The sequence below is a fragment of the Pseudonaja textilis genome, chromosome 7 (genome assembly GCF_049901715.1).
Source record: "Pseudonaja textilis isolate UNSWEBS1 chromosome 7, rPseTex1.2, whole genome shotgun sequence".
Taxonomy (NCBI): Eukaryota; Metazoa; Chordata; class Lepidosauria; order Squamata; family Elapidae; genus Pseudonaja; species Pseudonaja textilis.
In genome coordinates, this window is record NC_141996.1 from 32,852,025 (window position 1) to 32,864,747 (window position 12,723).

General features: G+C 35.0%; 1 protein-coding gene across 27 annotated transcripts in view; it reads left to right on the plus strand.

Moving 5' to 3' along the window:
* Window positions 1-12,723, plus strand: part of BBX (BBX high mobility group box domain containing) — a 126,932-nt gene that overhangs the window by 22,909 nt on the left and 91,300 nt on the right. For 3 of the 27 annotated variants that reach the window (XM_087937395.1, XM_087937400.1, XM_087937396.1), the window contains exon 3: window positions 10,488-10,660. The exons of the other annotated variants lie outside the window; for them this stretch is intronic. The gene's annotated coding sequence lies outside the window, so the exon portion shown is untranslated. The remainder of the gene's footprint in view (window positions 1-10,487; window positions 10,661-12,723) is intronic. 27 annotated transcript variants of the gene reach the window in all.

The window sequence follows — 12,723 nt, forward strand, 5'->3', positions numbered from 1 at the left end:
GTTGATAGAAACCTAGAAGAGCACCTGCAATAATACTCTCCCATGCTCTTCCCTCTCTCTTATCAAATAGCAATGTCCTTGAAAAAGAATCTCAGTTCTTTCTTTCTCAGCTTTGTCTGGTCACAGGGAAATAGAATATTTTCAAGCCCCTAGTTGGCAGTGTTACAAAGTTTCTTTGCTCTCGCTTTCCCCCTCCTTTTCCGAGCAGGATATAATAAGAATTAATAAAAAAGAAAAGATTTTTTTTAAATGAAATAACTAAAGGGAGCCCTTAGCCTAAAATATTACAAACTCAAAAAGGAGAAGAAAAAAAAATAGATATAAACGAAAAAACCAGTCCAGTTTCAAAATAGAAGATCATATATAGAAAATCCAGCAATGAGAAAAAAACCCAAAACATTACTTTGACATTCCTGTTTAAAATCGCCGCTTAACCACTTCTGTCAAAACTTTTACAGATTCTTTCTTTTCCTTAGGGTGTCCTTTCAGATCTTAAAATTAAAAAAAATAAGTTCTCACCAAACCGTCATACTCTCTCTTTCTGCTCTCTTCCGTTTCAGAGCTGTCCCGACTTCAGCAGCTTTAATGGCTGCCTCTTTGCCGCTGGCAAGAAGAGCTTCTCCTGGATCTACCAGGGACTTTGCGATATCCCTGGGATCGACAGGATGCGCTCTTCACTTTCACCGTCTCTTTGGGACGGTTTAGATCCGATAGGACCGTCCAGGAGCAAAGATATCGGCAGCGATCTCAGACCTCCAAGATCGCATGCCATATCGTCGCGATGCCAGCTCTGCCCTCCAAAAACTATTTCTGAAGCAATGGAATTCTGTTGATTAATCATCTCCAAAATGCTGTTCAATCTGAATCATGTGTAATTTATAACTAAAAAGTAGCTGGAAAAAAAATTAAAATAACATTTAAGGACTTTAAAACTTATCTAGTTTATAGACATTGTTTATTAAAGTGCTGGATAAAAATGGAGTTCATAGAAGAGTAAGTTACACAGAAGAACACCAATGCTTGTTTAGCTATAAATTACCAATGCTTGTTTCAAGTTTTCCAAAAAGAAAAACTGCAAATAGCTTACTCTCTTGATATCTCCTCTTTTCCAAACTTCACCCTGCAAAGGGAATGGGAGTGATCCAGTTTTGAGGAATTCTGTCCTATGTCTGAGCCTTTTATGATTGTATTGTTCTTTATGTGTAAAAGAGTAAACATTTTTCTCTCTTGAAATCTCTCTCTCTCTCTCCAATCTGTCCACTTTGTGGTGTGATAGGATGGGTCAAACAAAGAAGAGTTTGCCTACAGATACAACTTGCTCCCCCCCCCCCCATCACTCGCAGAGCAGAGAGATTGGAAAGCGATCTTACGAGAGTCAACTGTTTGCAATTCTGCACATTGAAAACAATGGTTTCATGCCATCAGTGGGAATGGGACACACAAAGGAGTAATTGCCTAAAAAAAATATTTACCTTTGTGCTTGCTTATTGTTTTTTATACATTTAAAGCTGTGCAATTGTATTAACCCAGGGCTCAGATCCACAGGTCTGCTATGTAACAGCTTATAGTATTGTTTTGAAATTTTTTTCTTTTCATTCTCTGCTCTGTGGAGAAGACAGGAAGTAAGCGCATTCTATAGGTAATCTTCCCTTTGCACCTCTCCCTCCCCTATTCACCACAGAACAGGGAAATTGGAAAGGGAGTATAAGAGAGTATATTTTGCTCTTTTACACATAAAAAGCAGCACAATAACATTGGTGGTGGGAAATAGTCAGGCAAAGGAGAGATTGCCTACAGAAATCATTTGTTTCCCTCCATCCACTTTGTTTCCCCAGAGTGGAGAATTAGAGAGAAAAAGGTTTCAAGAGAGGCTCCTATCTTGGGCTGCCAGCACAGTTGTATTGCTTTTAAAGTGTACAAGACAGTAAGCAGGTACTGGACCATTTCAAAGGTTGGGGAAGGTTTAGAAGACAAACAAAAGCAAAAGGTGTGAAAGCTGAGTGGTCCTTTTTCTTTCCAGCAGAAAATCACATTTCCCATTTAATAACCACTTTATTTAGAGGTGCAATTGCCAATCCCAATTAGTGTTGTTAAAGGACAATTTATATAGAACTGGGCCGTTGTGAACAGGAATAAGACCTTATTCCTGACACATCTAGAATTTTGAGGAAATAAAGTTTGCAATTGTTTACATAAACATGGTTAAAATATAGTTTGGATATACATAATATGACGGTGTTGCCAATGACAAACACCTATATAATGAGAAGGCAAAGAAGTGTTGAGGAATATTAACTTCGGCTTCCCAAAATGTCTCAGTCTTTGTTTTGCTTTGTCGGTTGAGATACAAAAGTATTCTTTTTAAAAAAAATACAAACTCTTAAATAAAAAGATTTGCATACTCCTCTCCTTTTTTTTTTCATTTAATAAAATAAAATTAGTTGGATCAGAAAACATGACAGGTCACAACAAATACTCTTCAGGTATACTGATACTCATATTAGCATATTGTATATTGCCAATTCCTATAGAATTCAGAAAATTCAAGCTCGTGTTAACTATACATACAGTTCTGAAAGTTGTCGTTTTATTCCCTGTTTAACTTTTCATTGTCATCCTGGTTGTCATCACTGTTATTCCTGGTTTAACTTTTCATTAAGCCGTGGTGGAGCAGTGGTTAGAATACAGTACTGCAGGTTACTTCTACTGACTGCCCGCTGCCAGCAATTTGGCAGTTCAATTTTCATCAGCTCAAGGTTGACTCAGCCTTCCATCCTTCTGAGGTCGATAAAATGAGGACCCAGATTGTTGGGGGCAATAGGCTGACTCTGTAAACAGCTTAGGGAGGACTGTTAAGCACTGCGAAGCAGTATATAAGTCTATATTACTATTGCTATTTTCTTAGTCATTTCAAATCAATTTTCAAGAAAATTTACCTTCCCCTTAAAGGTCTTAGATTAGGTTTAAACTCTGGTAGTTTCTGTGTAAATCAGTGGATTGATTTCACATTGATTTTCATGGGCAATAGTTATTCTAAATCACATATCTAGATATAATGGAGTATGTATATTGCCATCAAAATATATTTAAATGTGTAATTTAAATAGTAATTGGCATATTTTGGGTAGTATAAATAGTTGCAATAATTTTGGTGGATTAAAAGGCAGAAGAACACAAAATAATGGAAAAATTACAAATGGAAGATTTTTGTTATCTGAATGGTTTGTTAGTTTTTATAATGGGAGTACACCAATATAAATAAAAGCCTTATTTTGAAACAACCTAATAACTTCTATTTTGTTTTAGAATGATGGCTAAAGATTAGGAAATAAACTTTCAGGAAAAAGACAATTGCTGTTAGATAGAAGATGTTCCCTTGAAGTAAATATATATTGAGATTAATTTAAGATAATTTTCTATATGTCAAATATAGCTATTTTGTAATAAATTTCTATTGGAAAACAAAATTCTTTCTACCATTTAGTAAAGAAAAATAAAAAAATAAGTTATAAAATATTAAGTAGTATTTTCATTTAAATAAAATTTAAAAATGTGTGAAAAGGATAGCAAAGTTGGGGCTTGTGTCTCAATATAGATAAAACTTCAGTTTTCAGTTTTGATAAAATTATAAAAATAAAGATCTGAAAAAAGTTTAAATTTCTGATAGTGATTAAATGTCAGATTCAGAAAATGAATAAGTGTAACATTAAATTGCAAACCCTAGCTTGCTCTTATCCTAACTAATAATGTAGTATAGAAATAGGCAACAATTATTCATTCAGACATTTTCCCCAATGCCTACAGATTTGCTTAAACTTTTTAAAAGTAACTTTTAAAAATGTGGAAGCTTTGTAGCCTACTACAAGGGAAATCATTGTCATCAAGCATAATATCTATCTGAAGAAATGTCTTGGGGCCCACAACATTGCATTTGTAACCTGTGAGACTGTTACATCCTGGTAGATGGGTGTTTTGTTACTGGAAGTTCCCACTTTGGTAACCTTGAAGTAAATATATATTGAAATTAATAGAGATTGACACATCTGCCATCGTGGTCATTTTATGAATCTATATTCACCTTCAAAAGTTTAATACCCAATACACATATATATTTTATTTGTCTATTTAGTCAAATTTATATGGCTACCCATCTCATACAGAGTAACTGGGCAGTACAGAATAAAACTAGGAATTGAACCACTTTACAAACCCATTTAAACATAAAAAATAGGTGAAACAAATCCCTAGAGGAAACGTTACATAAAGTACAACCAGCACACAGGGTCCAGGGGATCCCAGTCTTACTTAAAAAAACCCACACATTTTATAAAGGTTAATCAGAATAGAGCTGGAAGGGACCAGGGGGAGGGGTCTTCTAGTCTAGCTCCCTGCTTAAGCAGCAGACCCTATACCATTTCAGAAATGTGACTGTCCAGCCTCTTTTTAAAGAAAAACCTCCAGTGATGAAACACTCATAACTTCTGAAGGCAAGCTGTTCCACTGGTTAAACGTCCTCATTGTTAGGAAGTTTTTCCTTCATTCCTGTTTTTTTCTTTCCTTGATTAATTTCCATCCATTGTCTCTTGACCTTCCCTTAGATGCTTTGGAAAATCAATTGACCCCCTCCTCTTTGCAACAACCTCTCAAATACTGGCATACTGCTGTCATATTCCCCCTAGTCAATCTGTTCTCTAGACTAGCCAAACCCAGATTCTGCAACTGTTCTTCATATGTTTTAGTCTGAAGGCCTTTAATCGTCTTATTTTCTTTGCACTTTTTCCAGTCACAACATGTTTTTGTAATGTGGTGACCAAAGCTGGATGCAGTATTCCAAGTGTGGCTTTACTAAGGCTTTATAAAGTGGTACTAATATTTCATGTGATTTTGATTATATTCCTCTATTTATACAACCAAGGATTGTATTAGTTTTTTTGGCTGCTGCCACAAACTGCTGACTCATGTTTAAGTGATTGTCTACTAGGACTCCAAGGTCCCTTTCTCAATTACTGTTTTTGAACCAGGTTTTGCCTAATTTGTATTTGTACCTTTAACTTTTCCTGCCCAGGTGTGAAACTTTGCTTTGCTCCACATTAAATTTCATTTTGTTGGATAGAACCCGTTGTTCAAATCTGTCAAGATATTTTTGGATCCTGAGCTTGTCTTCTAGAATGTTGGCTATTCCTGCCAGCTTAGTGTCATCTGCAAATTTGATGAGTTTCCCTTCTATTCTCTCATTTAAGTCATGAAGATATTAAAATACTGGGCCTAAGACGGAATCTTGTGCTACCCCAGTGCTTATTTCCCGCCTTGTAGATGTAGTCCCATTAATGACTGCTTGTTGGGTATAGTTTGTTAGCCAGTTAAAAATTCATCTGATGGTGATGCTGTCTATCTCACATTTTACTAGCTTACCAAGAAGTAAGTTGTGGTCTACTTTGTCAAGTGCCTTGCTGAACTCTAATATACTGTGTCCACAGCATTTCATTGGTCTGCTAATTTAGTCACTTTGTCAAACTTCACCTCTGGAGAAACTATGTTCTAGAGGGCAGATATTAACATTAGTTCTACAGTAAGTGTGTTATTTTTCTGAATTATATTTTCTGAATATAAATTGTAATTAATTTTGATGAATTTTTTTGTAGGAAAGGACATATTTTTGATTTACTGTGAATACACTTAGTTATTTATTCATGGCCTGTTTTTGTCAGTAAATACTTCTAATATGTAGTAGGGGATGGACAGAATTGTTTATTTCAAATTAATCTGACTGGCTAGAAATAAAAGCATTACCTTCAATTTAACATAAAATGTAAGTGATCTGATGAATATTAGGATTCCTGTTCATTAAAGCAGCTCAATTTCAATAACAAAAATCTGTTTGGGAAAATGAAATACACATCTGAATTAATTTTAACTTTTGGTTTATATTTATGCAGACCAATGTTTTCATACTATTTTGCACATGTTCAAAAATAATTATAAAGTCCTTTTGGTTAGGATTTTCTAGTATAGCTCTGAAATATGTTCTGATTTGTATTTTATTCTAACCAAAAGAAACAAGTAAACAAACTTGTAGGTAATTTGAGCTTTTAATTCAGTGACCATGCTGCCAGAGTTATTATTTATGCTTATGCTATACACTATAGATTATGAAGCACAGAAAGCATAAGATCTTCTATTATTCTTTTCTCAAAATCATGAGGTCTAGTGTTTTTTTTTTTAATCCTACCAAAATACCCTGGTATAGGTAGTCCTCACTTAACATCCATTCCCTCAGCAACTATTCAAAGTTACAATACCACTGAAAAATGAATGTGTGACCAGTCCTCAAACTTACAATAGTTGCAGTGTCCACACAGGCATGTGATAACAATTCAAGCATACCTCTATTTGTGACTGGTCCTCCCTCCAGCTAACTTTCGTTGTCATTTTTGTCTGCTTTCCCTCCACTGGGCTCGCTATCCTTGGCTACATCCTGCTGGCTGGTGATATCAAGCCCAAGGCATGAGTGCCATTCTAGGAGGTGTGGGTTTTGCAAAAATGGTTTGTAGTGGCGGAGTAATGGACAAGATCAACCTAGGCGAGCAATGCAAGACACTTCTCATTCAGTAAGCAATTGTTGGTGCCTGGGAAGAGATGGGCTCCTAAGCAGGCACTTCTTGCCACACTGTACCTCATGCACTGCTTGCTATCCATGCTTTGTGCTTGCTTGGCATGCCATAGTTCAGAGCTTCCTGGCCCACTTTGGCTCAGGATCTTGTTGATGCAGTGGGGCTGCTTGACATGTTGCAGTGTTTCAGGCATAATTTCATGTTGATGGTAAATCCAATGAAGGGGAAAAGGACACAGCAATCGTGTTGAAGAGGACAGGGAGAAAGGGGATGATACCAGGGGAACAGCCATCCCTTCAGGTTTTGCAGAGCAGCCAAAAGGGGAGGAGGAGAGATAGGTGAGTGGGGAGATTTGAATGGGAGGCAGTCTCTTGCTTTAGAAGAACCAAGACTTCAAGCTGGTAGGGATCAAGTTACAGATGGTTTGGATCAACATGGGTCCCTGCCTAATGGCCCACAGGATTTGTTTAACAACCGCAACAGGAACTGCTAGAACTACCATTGCTAAATGGGATGGTCATGTCACATTTCTGTTAAACAAAACCCACTTCACTTAGTGACCAAGCTAAATTAGGTTCATTAAGTGAGGATGACCTATATTTGCAAAATCCTAGTTGCATTTCCATTTATATTTGAAAGACTACTATAATGTTTACATATCATGTTTCATCCCAATGCTTTCAAACAAATACTTGATTCCATGTTCTTGACTTTAGAAGTATTGTTTATAGCAAAATTGTTCATATTAATAGAGAAAAGGGTATTTCTTGCTTATTTTCATCACAAATCTTTTAATATTAACACTTAAGATTAGAAAGTTGAATGATTACATCCAGTTCTCTAGTTGTTTTTTTCTACAATGGAACCTTAATTTACTGACTCCTCACTTAGCAGTTTTGGATGTCATAGTCTACATTTTTGTCTGAATCTTCTCCCATAAATGATAGATATGTTGCACTAAAACTGTGATAATTAATTATCTCAAAGTCACAGCTTCAGCAGTGACTTATGAAGTGATACCATTATGTAAATACCATAAATTGCCATGATCATGTGATTTTGTATTTAATGTATGTTCAGGAATAACATGGTAGGAAAATTTTGTTCCATGCATGTCAAACAAAAAGGAACATTCAGTTGTATATTTTGCCATATTTGGATATTGTTGAATTTAGCTCTTCCCAAAATTATTTAATAGAGCCAAGAGTCAGAAACTAAGTGAAATAGACTTTTGTGGGCTACTATAATTATTAGTAAATTTCTAATTAAAACATTCATAATTCGAATAACAGAGTTGGAAGGGACCTTGAAGCTCTTCTCTGCTTAGGAAGGAAACCCTATACCATTTCAGAGAAATGGTTGTCCAATCTCTTCTTAAAAACTTCCAGCATTGGAGAATTCACAACTTCTGGAGGCAAGTTGTTCCATTGATTACTTGTTCTAACTGTTGGGAATTTTTTCTTATTTGTAGGTTGCTTCTCTCCTTGATTAGTTTTCATCCATTGTTTCTTGTCCTGCCCTCGGGTGCTTTGGAGAATAGCTTGACTCCCTCTTCTTTGTGGAAACCCCTGAGATATTGGAACACTGCTATCATGTCTCCCCTATTCCTTCTTTTCATTAAACTAAACATACCCAATTCCAGCAACAGTTCTTTATGTGTTTTAGCCTCCAGGCTCCTAATCATCTTTGTTGCTTTTCTCTGCACTCTTTCTAGAGTCTCAACATCTTTTTTTTTTTTACATCATGGTAACCTAAACTGGATGCAGCATTCCAAGTGTGGTCTTACCAAGGCATTATAAAATGATATTAACACTTCACACAATCTTGATTCTATTCCTCTGTTAATGAAACCTAGAACTGTGTTGGCTTTTTTTGGGCAGCTGTAGCATATTGCTGACTCATATTTAAATGATTATTCACTAGGACTCCAAGATCCCTGTCACAGTTAATACTATTGAGCGAGGTACCATCTATACTATACCTATGCATTTGGTTTTTCTTGCCTAAATGTAGAACCTTACTTTTTTCACCATTGAATTCCACTGAATTTGTGGAAGGTAATATCCTAAGAACAGAGGGCAAGTTCCACAGGTGTTGTAAAATGGTACTGCAAATTTAATACTCTACTAAATTGTCTGGATTATGTAGTTAACCTTATTAATTATGTTTACTAGTAAATTGTAATGTGTTAATAATTACATCATTTCTCTGACAGTCATACCATTATAGGAGCATAGGGACAACATTGTTAATCAAAAAATTTGTAATTGTATTTCATTATATTATACATTGTATTTTGGCCATATTCATGTAAGTATAATCATGCTATTTTAAATACTATTTGAAGGAAGTCCAAAGATTCACCATAGAGAAATCAAAATGGATCCTGCTTTTAAATGTGCAGTCTGTGAAACTAAGAAAAAAGGTTTTTAAGTTAAACAAGAGTACCATTGTTCCAACAAAACAGTTAAGAGAATATAGAACTATTTCATTTATTCATTTAATTTTGTTTATTTTATTAATTTGTTTAATTAATTTATATCTTGTCCTGCTTCCCATATGTAATTCTGGACAGTTTACAAGGATAATAGATAAAGGCTAAATAAAATACTTACTGTATAAACAAAAACCCCATAGATCTGAAATTATAAGACAGTCATTAATAGCCGGGAGATGGATTCTTATATATACCTGAAGTTTGAGAACAAAATTAAAGCCATAGCCTAAACTTCTTAATAATAGCATCCATTCATGCCAGTTTGAAAAATAAATTGTTTGGGAACTAAACTATAGGCAGAAGACACAGTGTCAAATAATAAAACTGATATTTGAGTTAGAGTATTGTGTCAAATATATTACCTTGGTTCATTTATATGTTGTGCAAATGAACTTTGACTCTCAAACTATTATTGAATTGTATAGCTCAAGGGAAGATAAGATGCTCCTTGTGGGCAGCCAAAGTGCATATAGATCTGTGAAACTTCCTACTAGAATTTTCTCATTATTTCTTTCCATGTACTTTTTAAAAAATTAATAAAATACACAGAAACTTGTCATGTTGAAAGATTGCCTTGTAACAAGTTACCATTGCAACTTCGAAAAGTTACTAAACAAACTGTTGCAAGTCAAGGACTATCTCTACACGAAGAAGCATTTTATTTTAGATATCTTCTGTCAGCTATTAAGCAGTTGCATGCATTTATTGTATGTCTTAATTATATAAGTAATACAATATTTAAATTCTTTTTCATATGCACTGTTGTCAAATATTCATACGCCCTTTTTTGTTTTCCTCAATTGATCAAGAAGTTAAGTTTCTAAGTACAATAAAGGTTGCTGATTTATATTGTTTGATTGACTCTTCTAATTAACTTACCCTAATTTGTGGTAAATATTCTAGAAATATTTGAGTGGGGTGGTGGCCTAGTGGTGAATTATGTTCACCTCTCATTCAGAAGGTTGACAATTTAATCCTAGGTAGTATCAGGTGTAGTTCTCTACTAGAGTGCAAAGAAAAAATACCTGCTGTGAACTGGCATCAGGAAGGGCATCCAGACAGTAAATACTCAGCTCTATCCAGTCACCTGGACTCTACCCTGAATTAAGGGATTGCAGGATCATAAAAAAGTAAATAAAATGATACCATTACAAAAAATAAGAAATGTTAAAGCTTTAACATTTAATACATGTGTTTAAACAAAAGCAAATTTAAAATCTAATAAAGGCTAGTAAATATTAAAGAAAGAATTCCAACTATAAATTAAAGTATAATCCAAAATATAAACTAAAAAGTGACTTTATATGTACATGTTCATATGGGTGAAATTAGTGAAGTGAGTCTCTTGATTAAAACCTTTTAACTTTTACCTTTTTCAGGTAGCAAAAGCATACACTGAATGGCACAATTAAATACCTGGCATTGTATGCAGGAATATCTGCACTATATATGGGTTAGACCCTCCCAAATCCAGATGAGTAATCTCAGAGTGGGTCAAGGAGAATAGGAAAGGAAAGATCTTATGGCTCTTCCAGCTCCAGAAGACATGCAGGTACTAGCCAGTCAATTAGACATCATGATATTATAAGGCAGTTAACTAATAAAGTTAATATTGTTTATTAAATTTATAAAAATCAATAAAAATGCAAATAACAATCATTCCTTTTCACTACCTTTTTGTCTGTACACTATGGTGCCTAAAAATTATACAAGATAACAATATTTAAAGATTACCATACTGGTAATAAGTTTATATATATATATATATATATATATATATATATATATATATATGTATATGTATATGTATATGTATATGTATATGTATATGGCATTCGGCTTTGCTCGGGTATTTTCCCACGTCATAGTAGCTGTGCTTTTAAAGTTGTAGCGATGTTTCAGCAGAATCTCATCTGCCATCATCAAGCTTCTGTATGATGGCAGATGAGATGATGGCAGATGAGATTCTGCCGAAACGTTGCTACAACTTTAAAAGCACAACTACAATGACGTGGGAAAATACCCGAACAAAGCTGAATAACATACATACATACATACATACATACATACATACATACATACATATTTTTCACAAATGACACAGCAAGTATACAGCAAAAAATATTATCTGCAATTGAAAAAGATAAAATAACTATCAGTACAAATCCTCATTGTAAATGATGATTTACAGGCGGGCAGCTAGCAGCCTGCACGGAAGCTCGTAAATCCCGAACCGGTAGTTAACCCTGTCATATCCCACCCCTGGAAAAAGGTAATGAAATTGGGCTCAAATCACTTAAAAGCTCCTTATTTATTTATCAAATGTCTATGTCACCCATCTGCATTAGCTTTTTTGGCAGCTGTAGCATACTGCTCAGTCATACTTAAATGATGTTCAACTAGACCCCTTTCACAGTTAGTATTGTTGAGCTATGAACCGTCTGCACCTGCGCATTTGACCTTGCTTTTCTCATTACTATCCTGTATCTTATTTGCTATGATCTAATGCGCAAGATCCTTCTGAATCTTGAATCTGTCCTCCAAAGTGTTAGCAGTTCCCCCAACTTAGTACTGTCTGCAAATTTGATAAGTTCCCCTTTTATTCCCTCAGGTAAATCTATGTCATTTAGGAAGATACTGAAGATCACTGGCCCTAAAACAGAATTTCATAACACCCCATTGTATGCTTCCCTCCATGTAGATGTGGTTCCATTAAAGACTACATGCTTATGCCAACTGTGAATCCATCTGGTGATGTTATGTATATTCTCATTGGTCTTTCTTACTAAGAAGTAAGCTGTGGTCTACTGTGTCCAAATGCTTTACTGAAACCTGAATATATATAACAGTGCTTCCCTTATCTGCTTATTTAGTCACTTTATCGAAGAAGGCAATCTGGCACAATCTATTTAACAAACCCATATTGGCTTCTTGGCAATCACTTCCTTCATTTTTAAATGTTTATAAATCCAATGCTTGGTTATCTTTTCCAAGATTTTCCCAGATACAAATGTCAAGCTGATTGGTCTGTAGTGTCCTAGATCCACTTTTCCCCTTGTTTGTAGATTGGAACCACACCAACTATTTTCCAGTCCTTTGGCAGTTTCCCCATGTTCAGGAGCTATGAAAGATTTGTTCAGCGGTTCTGAGAACATGTCTGCAAGCTGCTTCAGAACTCTGGGATATAAACCTCCTTGTCCTGGTAATTTGAAATTATCTAGAGTGGATGAATGTTTTCTTAGCAGTTTCTTTCCTACTTTCATCTGCATTCCTGTTCTGTTTTATACAGTGCTGCTTTTGGTAGCAAAAGTTTCATCAGTTGCCTTTGCTTGATTGGGTGGCCCATATTGTGTATGTATAGTAATGTCGTTTTTTCCCCTCTCGTTTTCACTCAAATGCATTTGAGAAAGCTTTCATCCATGATATTATGTATTTCTATAAAGGTTTAGTTTACTTATAATACAGCCCCCCCTCTTCTTTTGTTGGGTCTGGTAGTTGCTTTTTAATTTATATATTTCTAGCAGTATATTCCAGTTGTGAATTCCATCCCACCAAGTTTCAATAATGGCAATAATATTATACCTGTTCTAATGTATTAGGACTATTTCTTCCCTA